Below are 18,621 nucleotides of genomic sequence, written 5' to 3' on the forward strand. Positions count from 1 at the left end.
AAAAAAAAAAAGGCATCTATATTCAGAGAGGTTTGGAAAGCAAAAGAACGGAAATAGAAGAAGAAAAGAGGAGAGAAGTAGCATTAAGAGCCAGCAGATGTTTCCACTGTAGATACATGCAGATATCCTGTTGTGTATTTGTCTCACTTAAGCCTGATGTACATTTTCTCTTGCATATAAATCCTTTTTCTGTTCTGTGTTCCTGAATTAATTTCTATAGCTGGTATCTTTCACTTTATATTCAGATATGGGACCAATATTTTAAAATCATTTCTGGAAGGGTGATCTAAAAGGTGTGGAAGGGTACAGGAAGTTCACTCACTTGCTGGCTAGCCATAATTAAGAAAAATGTAAAGGGTTACTTATTGAATGGAGTGGAAGCTGATTATATTCACTCTCTCACATGATTCAGGTTATTAATCCCAGCTAAGGATAAGAAATCTGCAGTCCCAGACCGTGTGACAACCTGAGAAAAATACACTCGCTTTCGCATAGATTTACAGACAGGTAGCTCCAATATGTACATATATTAGTTCAACAGAGGAAGAGAAGTCAGGATATATGTTGATGCTTAGGTGCATGAACTGGAGAAAGAAAAAGAGGAGATAAATATGTGTGAGATGAGTACAAGGAAAGGACAGGCAAGAACAAAGATTAAGAATTAGAGCTGGAACAGTCTGATGAAATTATGTGATCATAATTATCACCAACATCTGTTGAGTGAAATACTTTCGAGTTCAGTCAGTGCCTTGTTCTTACAAAGGGAATTGGGATATGGAGCAGCTCAAGTTGGCGAGGAAAATGTGTGGGAGGGAAGTGAAAGATGCCTGATTCTCCAGGAGGACTGAATGTTGGCCTTATTGGCCAGAGAAACTTGAAACTTCAGTGTGTGGTTGGATGTGTGAGTTAGAACGGTTCTAAAAGGGTGCTAGAATTTCTGGACAAAACCAAATTGTCCTTGAGTCTGTTGCCTTTTAGAGGAGTCTTGAAAGGACATAGTGCTGCCCCGTCTACCTGAAGGGACCTCCTCACAGACAGATCAGGAGATCAGCTATGGTAGAGACGGGTGGTTGTTTGTTTTTTTTTTGTCAGAATTTGTCAGTACTTTATTGAAACTTGCTCTTTTTCTTTTTTGTGTTTTTTTTTTTTTTTTTATCTGATGGTTTTGTTTTTGTTAATAAATATTCCTTACCAGAAATAGAGCTTTTGAAATGCGTTAAGGTGCCATTACTTCTATATCTGCTCCCTGTACAGTACTCTGTGCCACCACCCCGGGATGAATGCATCCTGAGACTAAGCCCACGTGCTGTGACTGTTTGTTTTGACAGCAGAGGCACATTTGTTGTGCTACTATTCTTGGCTTTCTTATGCTGTTCAGCTGCTGTTTCCACTCAAGTTTTTCTTCCCGCTGAATAAAGAAGAAATTGTGTTTTAGAAATAGACGGTGTTGGGAAATGTCTGGCCATCTCAGGTAAGGGTCATGGGAAGCTAACCTAGGAGAAGGCTCTTGTCTCAATCACTAAAATCTGTTGTTTCTGAAATCCAGTGGAGCAGGAGTAAAAGTGATGTGGCAAGTTGAGAAATGGAAGGGAGTCGCTTGTTGCATGAGACAATCATTGAGGAATAGGCGGTCATCACCTTGTAGAACATACGTGAGGAATGCCATGTGTGGGGGTGAAGGTTATCCAAGGGATGTTACCAAACATGTGGTTTTGCACTGCCAACTTTTCACATATTATATGCCTAATCAGAATGTATTAATAAACGGAGTCCCTAAACATTTATTCCTTTGAGATCTGGAGTTCAAATCTGCTGATAGAGGTTTGAGTTCTTGTGTGTTTTGTTGTAGTAGTTGTTGTTCTTTCATATGAAAGATCTAAAATTGTTAATTATTTTGGCATTGTATTTGATAGTAAATGCTAAAGGAAATCCTTTCTCCCCTCTCCAAACGAAGGTCATAAAGGATTAGACTGTATATCCTTGGAATTGTATAGTTTTAATCTCCATAGGAAATGCTGAGATTTCCAGAGACTGGTGCTAGTAGCTAAGTAGCACATTAAATTCCTTCATGATGTTGGAAGGAGTGAAAGGCAGGGAGAAGTTTAATCTATCTGAACAGTTCTGGACTTGCTCAGTAAAGACATCCAGAGAAAAGTTTGAGGATTTTCCAAAGGTTGATATTCTGTCTTCCTATTTTTTTCATTCTGGAGAAATCGCTAGGTACTCAGACCAGAAGATTACTGAATTTGAATTGGAAATAACAAAAAAAAGCCTTAAGCTTGGTGCTCTGCTTTATGTTGTAGCAGATGGGTTTAGCCCATCTCCTTAATCTTACTCTGTGCTCCAAAATGTTTGCTGCAGAACTGGAGCTATAAATGGTTTCACCATGGAGTCCTTGCATGAGTGTTCTGGACATGGTAGACCCAGTAATGCATTTGTGAAAGGGGAAGAACTCAAAGGAGGGAGACTGTATATCAGGCCTTTACCAGAAATGGGAGAAACAGGCAATAATAGTTCTGCTTGCATTTTTATTTTTTTTTAATTTTCCTTTATGATCTGAGTATCTGTGTATCAGAATTGCAAGGTGTTGTAGGATGCAAGACGTAGTCGTTTACAAAAATCTTAAAACTCCATCTACGCTGCATTTTTTTTTTTTGGTTTTTGTTATCTTGAGGAGAGATCTTAGTCTTACAAGAGAAAAATCAGAAGAATAAAACAAGACTGGCATATAGTGTTTTCATTAGTATCCCCAAGTTTCCAGCTTAATGTTTTACATTGCAACACACTGTTCTTTACAAGGTGTTTCTTTCATTTACATATCCCGAAAGACATTGCACACAGCTGCAACCAGTGCTCTGACTTCCTTGATAATACAGAAGCACAATATGTTGAAGTGGTCAAAGAAGCCTTTGGTTTTGACCAGTGCTCACAAAGACTTTTTTTTCTTTTTTCTCCATTTCCTTCCCTCCTTTCCCTCTATGACTTGGCATGGATGGGGAAAAAAGGTAGATAAGAATATGTTAAAGGAAAATTTTAACTAAAACCTAAGCTGCTTGAAACTGTTTCTTCAATCTGCTTTCTTCTCATTCTGTGTCTTTCTGACACTTAGGAATAAAAAGCATGTAGATTTTCTTTTACAGGGTCAACTTCTTCTAGCATTCACTCCTGTTCACTTGTATTGATCTGTTTCCCTGAAACTCAAAAGCCACACTAAATAAAACCACCGTATGCTGTTCCCGTAGAATTTCTTTTCATGAGCAGCCTGTTATTTTTATATTGCTGTTACGTGTGTCACATATATTTTTGCAACACATAATGCAAACAAAGATACTGAGAAAAAATTCTTCAACTTCATCCATTTTCAGAAAACCATTTACATATTCCCACAGTATGTTTGTTTTTCATGTGTGTTTTCTTTTTTATTTCCTCTTACTACAAAATGCTGTTTGTCATTGGAGCTTCTCTATAATTTGATACTAATGGTCACCAATGATATTTAATAAATATTCCCTATGTACAAGCATTAATCTTTCAAAGGGTAAGAAGAAATATTCACCTATTCATTTAAACAGGGGGATTTTAACAGAGACCAGAGTTTTTTACTTTGCAGTCCCAGGATGCTTCTCATTCACTGTTGGTCCTGTATGAGATAAGTATTGCAAACACTGAAAAACACAATCTCTTGTCTTCAGTGATGATTTCAGGTCTTGAATTGTGACTGAGTTGGGTTTGATAGAGTAGAAAAGTAAAGGCGTTAGATACCTGCGTATACCTGGAAATTTTTATATTTATACTTTTCCCAGCTGTGATTGGATGGTAAATTTTTGGATGGATGCTTCAATGAAATGCTTTTTGTGCCATTAAAATAGTTGGTGACTGAAGATGAAATTTTAGATTGCTAAGAGAATTTGAGGATGTTTATGGTTTAATATCTGTAGTGATCCTCAGGTTAATAGTAAAATTCCTGGCTGATTGTTTTTAGTGGTCTTGTTTTAATCTACTGGAAATGACAAGGGATTTTTAACTCATGAATGAATTTTGAATTTAGGAAACCATTTCAAAAACAATGAAATGAATTGCCAGCACAGTTGATCCTATGATTAAATCTTAGTATGCATATGTCTTTTCAGATATGTCTTCAGAAGCTGAGAACAAAAAGCATGTCACAGATGTTAGTAAATTCTAGTAACTAATTATATTTATTCCCAGGTTATCTTTTGTTTCAAAATGTGAAAAATAATGAGGATTAGGTAAGCAGCCAGCTATGATTCAACCTGAACCAAGATCAAACATATCCAAGACAAAGCTATAAGGAGGGATTCAGGCTGCTAGTTTGAAGATATAATGAAGGGGCAGAAATCCAAAATGTTCCTTCCACCCTGGCACTGTGTGCAAATCAAAACCAACACCAACATCTGACCTCAGAATGCAAAAAATCAAATGTTTCATTTCCTTCAGAGAAGCTGTGTTTTAATTTCTTTTAAGTTCTTTCAGCAAGTTGAAAATGCTTTCAGTAGTAATACCTGATTGTAGGTCATAATACGTAATCCCCCACTTTCCTCAGGGGCATTGTGTTTTAAACTACACGAACCTAGATGGGACTTCCTTTTAATCACCAACATTGTCCATAGTGTTAGGACAGATAATTAAGATGATTTATATGTAGGAAAACAGTATGTTTTTCTAGGCACTGAAATGGGCTGCCCAGGAAGGTGGTGGAATCACTGACCCTGGAAGTGTTCAAGGAATGTTTGGATGTTGTGTTGAGGGACGTGGTTTAGTGAGAGCTGTTGGTGATAGGTGGATGGTTGGACTGGGTGATCTTGTAGGTCTTTCCAACCTTGGTGATTCTGTGATTCTGTTGCCCTAAGAGTATTAGTTAGGATTATTCTTCTGGCAGCAAATGAATTTTGCAGGAGTCTGTAGTTAAATTGGTATTTGCTATGGAGTCAAACAGTCTGGCAGCCCTATCAAAAACCGCAGTAGCTTAAGGAGCCTTGTTGGCCAAGATGCATCAAGTATGTAGATCGCTCTGAAAGTAATGCCTCCTATGTATTTTCATGGGAACTACAATAGATACAAAGAGCACAATAGCACTATTTCATAGAGAAAATTCTCAGCTACAAAATATTGTTTTTCAACATAGTGACCATCATTATCTATGCATTTTCACCAGCAATGAACAAGAGCTGGTATGCCATGCTTGTAAAACTCACTACCAGTGGCAGTGACCCACTGTTTCTCATCTGATAGAATGGTGTCATTGCTAGGAAAATGTTGTCCACACTAATTTTTAATTGACCTGAACAGATGGAAGTCAGAAGGTGCCAAATCTGGACTATACAGTTGGTGTTGTAGGACGGTACAGCCATGACTGGCAGTGTGCTCCAGTCTTCAAACTGTTATGTGGATTGGCATTATCATGTTGTGAGAGGAAGATTGTCGTCTTCTCTGGTCTAACTCTGGAAGTTTGAGACTTCAGCCTAGTCAGCGTTGTGATATAGAAGTCAGAGTTAATGGTTTGTCCAAGTTCCAGGAAATTCAGAAGGATCACCTCTTTCCTATCCCAAAAGATGTTACATGTCACTTTACTAGCTGAGGGCTGTGTCTTGAACAACTTTTTTGATAGCAAATTCACATGTTGCCACTCCATGGACTGCTGTTTATACTCTGGCTTGTAGTGGTTATACCACATCTTGATCAAGGAAACTGTCACCTTCAGCCTTGTGTTGGTTCAGTAAGTCTTGAAAAACTCTCATACAGTGTTCTTTCTGTTCCTCTGTAAGCGTTTGCTGGACCCAGGTGGAACAAACATTGCAATATTCCAGTGTTGCAACCATCATTTCCAATGCATTGAAGCCAATATTCAGCTCTGTACACAGTTCCCTGGTCATAATCTGCTGATTTATGTGGATGAGCTAATCAAGATGCTCTTCATTTCATGGTGTGACAGCTGTGCTTGGCCATCTGGAGTGTGGCTTGTCTTCCATGTTGTCGTCACCACTGCTGAAACACACCACCCACTATGTCACTGTGCTCACACCCACTGTTTTGTCTCTGTAAATGTACAGCAAACATCGATGACTGTCACTGGGTGCAATTTTTTCCATATGGAGGAATTCAGTGACACACCTTTGCTTCATTTGCACTATCACGTCAGATGCTCTTGTGTCAGACTGCCCCTCTGCCGCAATCTCTTGCACAGCAACAAAATGGAAAAGAATATTGGTGGGAAGGTTCAACCCCAATGCCATACCACTAGCATCTGCCTCTGACATTGTGGACCAACATAATAGTATGGGAGACATGATTTTCGGAGCAGCCTCCATAGTTTCCTACAATCTCACATAACCCTAGTCAACAGAACACTGATTAATCTTATTTAATCAAAGTATTTTATTTTTTGTTTTGACTACAATGTATATGGCACTTCCTGAAGCATGTATAGTGAGAAGGGATTTCTTTGCCTCAGGGAACTATATATAACTGACATGAAGTATCTGATCTGTTTTCTCAGATAAACACAGATTTATGGCCAGCTGTGAAGCTGTAGCATACCCTTTGCAGAACTGGGGTTGCGTTTTGTGGCCTTCTTGTAACCAGCACAGATTCAGGATTTTACACTGGATGCTAGAGATAAGTGTATCACACGGAGACATACCATCCACTGGCAATCCTGAGGTGCCATAGAAACACAGAGGTACTGATATTAGATGCTGCAGTTTCTGTCTGAGTCAGAAGTAGGTATGTCACTGGGAATCCTTCACAGCCTGTACTTCAGCAGAAACACTAAAACTGAGAGAAAGAAACATATGAAAGAGGAAAATAAGACCTAGTTTATTACATGTGGGAAAAGCAGAGATGCCATATTATAGAACCAGTTTTCTGTTGTTTTATGCAACATGTTGATATCTGCCAACTGAGGACATAATGGATTTTACCCAAGTGAGCAATCTTCTCAGAAAAGATATATTCGTTATCATAATTTAAAAGGTGGTAACCCACTTTCTTAGTTTCTGTTGCATTACAGTTTTCTGGTTTAATACCTTGCCCCAGGATTTGTAGAAATACAGAAAGTGCAATAAAACAGTTGAGGAGAGGTGAATCAGTACTGAAATTGTCAATTTTATTTTGTTCTGTGGGATTTCATCTGATCCCAGCTCTGTGTGAGTTTAAAGGAGAAAGAAACTAATATTGGTGCTGCTGGACAGATCTCTATCAACATGACTGAAAAGCAGTTCCATCCACTTGCAGCATGAGTACTGGATGGATAGGTGCTGGTAGCATGGCTCATGTCCGATCTCCCCTGTGTGAGAAAACTCTAGAGAGATGTTTGGGAGTAGTGATGCCCATTTTCCTAAGTGATAGAGTTGAGTATAGGTATTGTGGGTTTTGGCAAAAAGGGCTGCTGGGGGGGGAGGGAGGGGGGCAGGAGGGTTGGGGCAGGCTGGATACAGCTGGCTCCATATTGACACACTGCAGGTCACACTTGAGCCCAGCAGCCAGGTACTCGATGCCTCTGCAGAAGTGTATTTATGGAAGAGCAGAATGCTGCACAGTAGTTTGTGAAGAGTGGAAAACAGGAGTGAGAAGTTGCATGGGGAAGACTGAGGTGGTGAAGAAAGATGGAGGGAGGTGCTGCAAGTACCACAGCAAAGATCCCCTGTCAGCCTGTGGAGGAGACTGTGGGGGAGCAGATATTTCCCTGCTGTCTGAGGAGAGGACTAGAGAAAATTATCTATGCTGCAGCCCATGGAGGAATCAGCAAGGAAGGAACTGCTGACCACGGGATGTCCAAAGTGAAGCAGGTTTATCCTGAAGGACAGCATTCCATGGGAGGGACTCCGAAGTGCAGCAGAGGCAGAGAGTGACAGTGGAGGAGCTGCAGAGACTGCAGCCCACGCTGTCTATCCCCTTGTGCTCCTCTGGTGGGTATTGGGAAGGAGCTTGGAGTTACAGAGTGATGCAGAGCCTGTGAAAAAGAAAGGCAGGTATTTTTTCAGTCTTTCTGTCATTTCTCACTATTGAATTTTTTTAATTGGCAATAAATTAGTTTAATTTTCACCAAATTGAATTAGTTTTGTCCCTGATAGCAATGGGTAATTATTTCTCAATCTCTATCTGGACCCATGAGATTCTGTATCATGTTTACTTTCTCCATCCTGTTAATGAGGGAGTGAGAGCAGCTGGGTAAGTATCTGGCCACCGACAGACATCAACCCACCACAGTGAGTTTGGACAGGATTATTCCAAGTGAGCTTTCCAAATGGTCAGGAGGTAATGACTCAACTTAAGTTATTTGAAGGGATAACCAGTAATAGAACGGATGAGTGCTGATTACAGCTCCTACTTGGTTTAAAAATAAATTTTTGAAAATGTTGTAATATGAACCCCCTGTCTGAAGTAAGTTACTCAGGAGATACTCATCCTGAACTTGAATTAAAATGGTGAAAACCATGACAAAGAGGGCATCGTTACTAGTTCAAAGCTTATGTTACACAGTGTACGCTTGAACTGGGATCAGGAGTGTAAATAATTAATTCTTGGGCACCATCAAGTGTCTTGGCTTTGCTAATGTTTTTGTGTACTAGAGAAATTATATACAATCAAGTTTTTCATTAGTTTTACTCATAATATACAACTGAAACTTGGGTTTTAACCATATCTGAAGGTGTATCTTTCCTTCTCAGTACTTACAAGTGGAAGAGATTTGGTGCAAGAAACAGAGACCTGCCACAGCCTGTGGCTGTGATAGGCTGCCCTTTCAAAATGTTAAAAGAAGACAGTAAAACATGTAAACAAAGAATATGCCATAGAAATAACCACATTAAATATAGTCTATTTTCTAAACAACAAAAAAGCAAACAAAAAAGAAAAAAACAGGCTATTTAAATTAAGTTTTATGGCCTTTCCCAACACTTGGTTTGTATAGATGTTATCTGTTGTTTCTAATGAAGTTTTAAAAATAAGAAGTTACAACAACATTTGCACTATTTTGTCATTCTGTGATTATCACTGATGAGAAAATAACATAGCTTCAGGTTTAGTAGGTTTTAAGACGTGTTTTACTGGGTTGCTAGCAGACAGGAGGAAGAACAAGTTGTCATTTGTTGGATGTGGCAAGCAAACATAACAGATTGTTTTCTGCAGGCTGTGTTCCTTTCCAACTTTGTTAGCATGACCAAAGTTTGAAACAATCCAGTTGTTCCTGTAAAATGAAAGTTTTAAGAGTGGATGGAGGTGGAATGAGGTGTGTTCAGAGGCTTGTTGGGTTCAAGAGTTGTGTTGGACCTCCCACCTGGAGCCTTTTGCAAATGATCTCTTTCTCAACAAAAAAAAAAAAACAAAACAAAAAAAAACAAAACCCACCACCACCACCAACAAAAAAAAACAACTTGTTTAAACTCTTAAAAAAAAAAAACAAAGAAAAAAGAGACTTATTTGGAGCAATAAGTAAAAGGTTGGAGGATATTCTGTTCAGGGAGTATTGTCTTGGGACCATTTTATCTTATTCATTACTGATTTCAAATGTATGACTTGGAATTAAAAGCCTCTGCTTCCCACTGTCAGCTCTCAGCTTCAGACATTGACGATCTGTCAACACCAGGCTTCTGTCTGCCTGTACACTGCCAGGACTCACATGCCAGTATTTCACTAAAGAGTGGGAGAAGCCTTGTTTCAGTCACTAGGAACTGTAGGCTTTTGAAAGGAGGACCTTTCAATACAGTGGAAGTGTAAAGATCTTTGGAAGTGTAAAAGGTCACAATTCCTTTGTTGAAAATAAGAGAGGTCTTATTTTTATTTGTTGCTGTCTAGGTTGTACGGCAGTCCAGTAGTCATTTTAGCTCACTTCTTGAATGTATGAGGTGGATATTATTTCTGGCTTTCGAGTAAGTTAGAGAACAAGATTGGATGTCAAAGCATATGTCAGTGGAGACACTCAATAGAAATCTAGATATTTTTGAGTATCTCTCTTACCTTCAGTGAAAAAGGTTAGGGGTGGAGTGAGTGAATTGGTTACTGGAGGCCAGGTTCATGTCTTCATCTGTTACTTCTGCAGGCCTGTCAAAGATTATTTATGGAAGCCTGGCAGTACTTTCTCTCCTTGTAAACAAAGAAATTAAATTACCCCACCCCATTACTGGAATAAAATGTTAATCTTCACAGCAGATGCATTTTCAGACAAGATCTGTGATGTTTCTTTGTGCATTCTGGCATGATACGTAGCACCTGTAAGTCATTTGTCTCACTAATTGTTCACAAGTACACTGGAATAGTCAAATTCCTTGTAGTAAGTAATGAGCTCCAGTGCTCAAGAGCAGCATTAGAGATAGTGTGTAATTGTGGACCTTGAAAATTCAGTAAAGGAAAGTTAATCTATACGTGAAGCAGAATCACGTCCTTCTGCTAGCATAGTTTTCTAACATCTAGGTTTTTGGTTGGTTGGTTATTTTTTTAATACAGCATTGCTTACTAGGCTGCAAGGTTGCATGCTTTGACTGTTATTATTAGTACTATTACTAATTGGAGAGCGGAGTTTTAAATACCTACTGAAGTAATTCAGACCATGTCTGAAGCAGTGAGGGTTTACTTTTCCTGCAGCAAAATTAAGTGTGGGGTAAGGCACACCTAAAATTAAACTATTTTTAGCTGCTTTTGTAATCACTGCTTGAAGAACATGGAGTCTCTAAGAGAAAAGATACATTTGGAAATTTGGCCTAAAGAGCACATCAAAGGGGTTCATATTTGTCTATAGTTAGAAAACGGCTGTCTCTGTGCATTTCAAATGGTTCTCAGCGTGGTGCTGTCATGGTGCATGTGTTCAGCTCAGAGCAAGAAAATGAAGATTCAGTCCCTCAAAGACTTGCTCTCTTGTAATCCTATTTGCGGCCATATAAGATCAGGACAGAAGTTTAATATTAAAGTAAATGCTGCTAACCTGGGCAAATAAACAGCATGAGAGCTGGTGAGCCCTTTCCCCTCAGGAATGTGGATAGGGGAAGAGAGAAAAATCTTGAGTGAAGTAATGAAGAAAATTAATTTTTTCCTTTTTCCCTACTCAAGTCTTTTATTTGGTGTATCTGAACACTGAGCACTATATGTCCTCCAGCAGAACGATCAGCAGAATTCTGATTCTGTGATGTTGAAAAATGGTGCATTTGTATGTTTGGGATGGTGAAGTGAGAAGCAGTATTGACAGGAAACTTCCCAGACAGGGAGATGCTGCATCACACTGAAATGAATGCATAGAACTCCTGCAAACATTATGGACAGCATATGAAGCAGCTACACATCCAATTCTTAGTGCCTGAACAACATGAGATAGAATGCTCGCTGTTCCAATTTGATTGGGAGCATTAAAAAGATTGGGGTTTAGGGAGGAAGGACTTCTCAGCCCATCCCAGTGTTAATGCCAGACTGTAACCTCTGTAGTGGTAGAAGCAGTAAGCTCACTTTGCATTTCTGTCTCAAAGCGTCTGTGGAAATTGGTGATTGAATGCCTGGAATTGTTCCCTCTGAAATAATAATATAATGAGTATTATAGCGTGAGTATGTTTCTGGCCTTTATCAGTTTTCTGAAAATGGAACAAGAATGTATTGGTGAAACTGAAAAGCATTGAGAATATCAAAGGAGGAGGACTCTTCTTATGCTGCATGTTTCATCTTTAAAACTCCTTGCCATTAGATGTGAGGTAAAAAAAGAGTCAGAATTTCAGGAAGTGTGCATAGGTTGTGGTTTGATCAAACAAAATCAGTTTATTCATCATTTAATTGGCATTTTTTCATCCCTTTGCCATCTCCTGTGTAGCTGGCTTCTTTCTTCTGGCTGTCAGTATTACAAGTAACATGTATTATATCAGCCACCAAACATTTTCTTTTTATGGCTTGTCTAACAATTACTTAAAATTCCAGTGGCCTTTATAAAACGTCTAAAAATATTTTTTAATTCATTTTGGTGTAAGTATTTTTTCAAATTTCATTTTATTAATCAATACTTAATGCTTTTTACAGTAAAAAATGTATTTCCTGTTCTAGTCTTTCATGTTTTTTCTTTCGCATCTTATTTTACATCTTATTATTAGCTACATTTCGTTTGCACTTGGACTCCCTTTTCATTTGCTTTCAGAGCTGTCTTCTCTTGTCTGGAGGTAATATTCAAGATTGAAGGTGCCTGTTAATCCTTGTGTTAAACTTAACACGTATCATTTTCCAGAGATGTAAAAGAAAGTGCTGAAGCTCTCAAATAATGACTAAAGTGACATCTATTTTATGTATCACGTCTACCTGTTTTTCATGCTGCTGTCACCCTGCCTGGAATTGTGTAAGGTTAAATTCAAGCTATGCAAAACAAACAAACAGGACAGGTATGTTGCTGCCGCTTTGAACTATGTGCATCACATTGACTCTTCTGTCAGATATACTTAAATGGGAAAACAACCAGCGGATGTGTTCTGCTTGCATGGACAGTCTTGATCACCTCTCATCCATATTCAGCAGCTGTGGTAACATTTACTGTTACGTAACACTGACCAGCCTCTACCACCTACTCACCCTGTTATTAATATCATTGTTGAAAATGAGTCATTTCTTAGCTCTTGGGTGTATTTCAGTTGTCTTTTCTTTTATATCCTGAATCATAGTCTTCTTCCTTGTGAACACTTGCAGTAATTGCTGATGTCCTGGCTGGAATTACCCCTGCAGGAGGGCTCTCGACAGCTAAAATTGCTCTACTTTAACATATTATTTGCTCCTTTACTAACATTATTTTGTACTTGCATGCATGAGAACATGCAGGAAGTTGGTTATTCAATTGTGTACTTTCAAGTTACAAAAGAAGCCTTTCAGAAGAGGAAGAAGGCATCTTTGGTATTTGGTTTCCCAAGGGCCCTGAGCTTTTTTACTACATTTGGAGGATACCTTTTCTGCCTTTTCTGTCTAGATGTTATTAGTACAGCTGGGGAATTCGTGGGTCATTGTGGCATAATTTCTTAGGTTAATCTGCTGTTACTTATGCTAATGATGCTTGCAGCTCTGAAGATTTGTGTTTCAGTTTGGCATATTGCCACTCCTGCAGCAAAAGCCAAAGGTGACTTTATCTGCTTCACCTGAGATGGTCTTGGAGCACATTTTGCTTTTCCATTGGAGTAACCATAGAATTCTGTAAGTGAACTGATTATGCCAACCTCGATCCCCTTAAAGAAATATGGATCTGTGGCCTCAGAATTATTTAATTCACTCAAGTTCTAGAAAGCTTGTCTAGACTTGGTAAGAGAGTAAAAAAGTATGTGGAGATTTTCAGAAGCTTGGAAAATTGAAATAAAAAAAAACACTGGTAGAAACTAATAAATGCATATACACACACATGCTCTCATCTAATGAGATAAATATATTTCATATCACAGTAGGATCTTCTCTTTGCAGGACTCAGGTGATTTGCAAAGTTGAGTGCATTTTGAGCTCTACAAATTCTGCATTGTTTGGTACCTTATTATCTCTGTTCCAGAAATGGAAATAGCACAGGGAGGGATGTTTAGTGAGCCAGTGGTTATAGAGGAAATCCATCACAGTCAGAGGAATGAGAACTCCTGTCTGCATTTGTATTTTCTTGTTTTCATCTAGAATACTGTGCTAAGCAGGGAGAGGAGTAAGATCTAAAAACTCTACTTTTGCCTACATTATATCCCTTTGCTGACTAAGTGAATGCAAAGTAGCTAGAGCATTACTACATTTCACATGAAATTCAGCTCCATTAAGATTGTAAAATGTAGCTGCTCATTGTTGCTAAAGTTAGCTGAAGTTTGTATTATTAGTCTCTTCTTCTGATGTATTGCAGTGAGAGATGCCATATTTCTTCAAACTAAAGCCAGTCAAGAACTAAGGAGTTTTGAATCTGGCTTTGCTGTAGATTTTGCATGCTCTCGACTAAAGGATACACTCAGCCTCCAAAATAAAAACTTTCAGTTTAGTCTTTTGTTAGAACCGTTCATGTTATACTCTGGCTTTTGACAAGAAAACAATTCAAGGTTTACATCTTGATCTAACATTAACAAACATACAGAAGAGTCCATACTTATCTCCCTTCCCTGTTTTCTCTTTGTCCAATTAACATGCAGGTTCATTTCAGAGGAATTCAGGAAGTAAAAGGATGAGATTTTTTTGATATCCCAAGGAAAGCTCTCTTGGTTTGCATATTTCTGAGCCTGTGGTTTCATGTGTTTGTCACAGAAAGCAGGGACAGAAGTGTATTTGTCTTCTCTTGAAGCAGCAACAGAGCGGTTGTTAATAGTGGTGATAATCTCTAGAAAGAATGGCAGTGCACCTACCAGGAAAAATCCCTGGCTCTCCGTGTTTCCAACAGCTTTAGGGCACAACTGGTATGTGCAGTGAAGAGAGCTGTGCCAGGTCCAAATGAGCCAAATCTGGAAATGGAAGCTACTTATCTATGTTGCATAGAGAGATTCTGAAGTTTTCAGTCCTGTTTTCAGACTCCTAGAACGTACGGCATCCTAAGGATTTTTCAGATGGTGGGAGAAATACAGAAAATTCATCATTCACACACAGTTATTGCCTATCAACTACATTTATAGGAGTCTGTATCTGTTCGTTGCATGTAATACTTCAAATGTGGCGCTCAAAATGTGACATTAATTTAGTTTGGGGCTAAAAAATCAGCTTCTATCACAGGTCTGGGAATAAGTAGGTATATGGGTAACAGAAAAGGAGACTGAGTGCTTAGTATGGCCCTGCTTAGACCAAATGATGCCCAGAGCTCCCTTCTAACCTCAACCATTCCAAGGAATACAACTTCGTACGCAGCATATTTCTCAATTTCTGATATTGCCTCTGAGTTGAAAACAAGAATGATTTCTTTTTAAGTTCAGCTTCTCCCCAAATTGGCAACATTTGCAAAAGTAGGAATGGAATTGAATGTGTTTCTGGCAGTCATGATAATTATGGAACAGAAGATTAACCTAGCCAGGGAAAATAAATACCTTGGTATTCTGTGCAGTGATAAACTGACTTCAGAATGCAGCCTGACAGAGTGGCAGATGAAATTTGATTTTTCTAGCTATACATAGCTAAAAACAGGCCAATGTGATATTTGTTGAATCTAAATGTGCTGAGAACCTTGTGTTGTCTTTATAGCATCAGTAGTTATTCTTTTGTATTATTTTATAGGAAAAGTCTATAGCTTTAATGCTGAAAATAGGTAAGAGTTTTTAAAGTTGCTGGATACAGAAGCTTGGTTTGAGCTGCAGAACATGGCTTCTGTCTGAAATGTGAAGTAGATCTTACTCAAAGGCCACACATTCCAGGTCTGTCTGTCTGTAAACTGAGTTTCATTCATATTGTATACCATGCTCTGTCATACTAATGATAAGTGCATTTCTTTGAGAATGTAAGAGGAGATTTGTCTGAGCTGTGGCTGTCTTCTGCAAAGCCAGGATAAATGTATATAATCTGTGAAGAAAAACACTGTGATTCTTTTCCCCAAATTATGGAGCCAGGAAACATGATGTGGTGGTGGAAAAGCCAGAACAGATAGCTACTAAATATTTGCTGATCTGTTTCTTTGCTGCTGAAATAATGTTGATAAACATTTACTCTCTGTTAGTTTGCAGTGATGGCTTCTATAAACTGAGGAAAGTTGATGTTAATTCATTTTCTTAAGTAAACAAAAACCCTTCAACAGAACTCAGCAGTAAAGGAAATCTTCATTAATTTCAGTAAATTGTGGAATATTTACTTCAAGTCACTGATATTTGCAGGGAATTCCTTGAGTTGAATTTTTGTTCTGAGATACACTCTTCCTTTTTCCTTCTGAGTTCAGAGATGGCAGACAGATTTGCAGTTGAAGTGCAAGGAAGAGGCTTACAGCAGCACTGTGTTCTTTGCCTTAGCTCTGTCAGTTTTTTTGCTTTGTGACTCAGACACTTTAAGACCAGGGAGGACCATTAGATCAGTCTGACCTCCTGTAAAAAACAGACAGTTACATTTGTTGATAACTTCTACCTGCCTCAAACATGGCGTTCAGAAGATATTCAGGAAGACAATAACAAATACAGAAGGCATAACCTCTCCTGGCATTTTTTTAGCACTGGTTCTCACTCTTTTCTAAACACATATGCCTTCTGTAGCTTAAGGCTTACATGAGTATTTTAGCTGGTACACTTCTCTACAAAACTTGCAATTAATTTCCAGCTTGATTTTGCTCGACTTCATCCACTCAGTGACCTTGTTGACTGATGTTGAGGACTGTGATTTCTCCATGCACTAGGCCAATGTTTCTCAGCGAGCTCTTCGCAGTCTCATCTTCTCAGCATTTGTTTCCATTTTTCAAATGTGGATTTCCCTGTACTCCATCCTATCAGAATAGATTTCCACTCCTTCCATTACATTCACTGTGTGTCAGCTACACATCAAGTAGTGCCTTCCACCTCATAGTCAGCTGCGCATAAATACACTGCTCTGCTACTCTCAAACTTGGTCCTGGGATGGTATACCAACAATTCCAATTAGAACAGTATTAAAGATCCGGTATTTGAAACACTCTTTAGTAACTGTTACTTGAAAATAGTTTACAGTTTCCTGACGAGAAATTATTACTGATCTAAGTAATGAGAAAGAACTCTGTTCAGTGGCCATCTTTTCTTTGGAGAAGTCAATGCGAAGGACTTATGAAGGATGGCAGAAAGTCTGAATTACCTTTTTCTTAATGAAGGTTTCAGTTTTCGAAAAAGATGACTTTATTGTTTGTTTGGCAAATTAGATCTGGTGCCTTGGCTTTGGCTTAGCAGCCTTGTTTGTTTTCCCTGCCTCTTTCAGTCTGTCTGCACTTCATCCTAAAGCTCCCTCTGAGAACTGCTCCTACGTTCTAAGGTGAAATCAGTTCATTCTGCTTTTGAACACACAGATAAATCCAAAATATCTCTTAAAATGGTATTTTCGCTTCACTCCATGCAGTGCTACACATTGCATTTCAAATTTCTTACTGCTGCTATTCATTGTAGCATGATAATATAAAAAAAAATATAGATTCCCTTTACGACAGAAGACGATCCCTTCTGAAGCCCTGTATACATTTGTTCACTGTTGGTGGTCTCTGCTATGAGTGTGTATTTTTTCCAGTTTATTGTTTGTCACACATTTCAATGGGAGGTGAAAGAATCAGCATGTGGTAGTCTGTTTTAGGCATAGAATACATTCGTGAATATGAAACTTTTTTTTTTTTTTTTTTTTTTCTGTCCTGGCATACATATTTCAGGTACGTAAAGGCACTAATGGTGATACTTCCATTAATAATAAAAGCATCCAAGCCCGTATTACCATTAGTATAGTATATTGTTGACTAATACTTCTGCTAATGCTTTGGAGAAAAAGACTAGCAGATTTTTTCACTCGTTTCTTAGCTTACTAGAGTTAGCGGCACTATTGTTTGCTTTCCTTCTCCTAGAATTTGTTTTGATATTAGTTGCTGTCCTGAACAGAGTTTTGAGACCAAAGTTTACTTGCTGCTGCTCACAGTTCATGTCAAGTCTAGATGCAGCAAAACTCCAGAGTATTTGAAAACTCAGTGTATGACCTGAGCTTTGATTTGAGTGCATACATTTTTTAGGTAAAAATTTTTGTGCTGAGGCTGTTAGGCTCATAAAGTTTACAAACCCTGCAACTCAGAGGCTTTATTCTCAGATAAGTCATGTAGGATCCCAATTCAGCAATCTTTTTTTTTTTAATCATGCTCTCAGTTGTCCAAATAAATATCGAGTCTCTTTTGTATTTGCTGTGTCATAACGCAGTGTGTAACATGGAGTACTTTGATATGGTGGTCAAAATGTGCTCAAAAATTATCTGAGTATTCAAGAAGATGGAAAAGCCCTCAGCACATGTTTTGAAGTATTTGTGTGGTAAATGCTTCTGTTTTAAAAATACTTGTCCAAATTATGTTCTTGATGATTAGGGCATCACCTCTGCAAGGTTTCAGCTATAAAAGTCAGTGCAGAGTTGGGCCACATTATCAGAGAAGCAGCTCATCAAGTTCCCTGAAGTGATTTAAATCTTATTAGCACAGGTATTGTGTGATATTGAAGCTGACAAGTTCTTCAGTCTGGGCAAGACTAATTAAGGTTTTTGTGAGGGTTTTTTTTTTTGTTTTTGTTTTTAGGTTCTTTTTGTTACACAGTTTTGTTCATCAAAGGTCAGGAATGTCTTTGGACATAAGCTTCTGCTGTTGATGAGAAATATTGTTTAGGATAGTATCCTGAAAAAAGACTTATTGATAACACCATCCAGCCTTTCAACTCCCCATAGTCCCCATAGTCTTTTGAGGCCTCTGCTGAGTTTGACAGGATTGTTGTCAGTTGCATCAGCCTGTTTGTATAAATTCTTTTGGAGGCAGATACTTGCTCACTCTCTGTGCTCTGAGCACAGATTTGTTTTCTGTGACTATAGAACCATAGAATGGCTTAGGTTGGAAGGGATCTCAAAGCCCACCCACCCCAACCCCTGCTATAGGCAGGGCTGCCCCCCACCAGCTCAGGCTGCCCAGGGCCCCATCCATCCTGGCCCTGAGTGCCTCCAGGGATGGGGCACCACAGCTTCTCTGGGCAGCTGTGCCAGGGC

The 18,621-nt window shown here is 38.7% G+C and overlaps 1 protein-coding gene across 11 annotated transcripts in view; it reads left to right on the plus strand.

Annotated features, from left to right (window-relative positions):
* The window catches only part of DMD (dystrophin), a 1,153,352-nt gene that overhangs the window by 104,839 nt on the left and 1,029,892 nt on the right, over positions 1 to 18,621 (plus strand). The gene's annotated exons all lie outside the window — the stretch shown is intronic.

Source organism: Phasianus colchicus, chromosome 1 (assembly GCF_987193195.1).
Source record: "Phasianus colchicus chromosome 1, bPhaCol1.hap1.1, whole genome shotgun sequence".
Classification (NCBI taxonomy): domain Eukaryota; kingdom Metazoa; phylum Chordata; class Aves; order Galliformes; family Phasianidae; genus Phasianus; species Phasianus colchicus.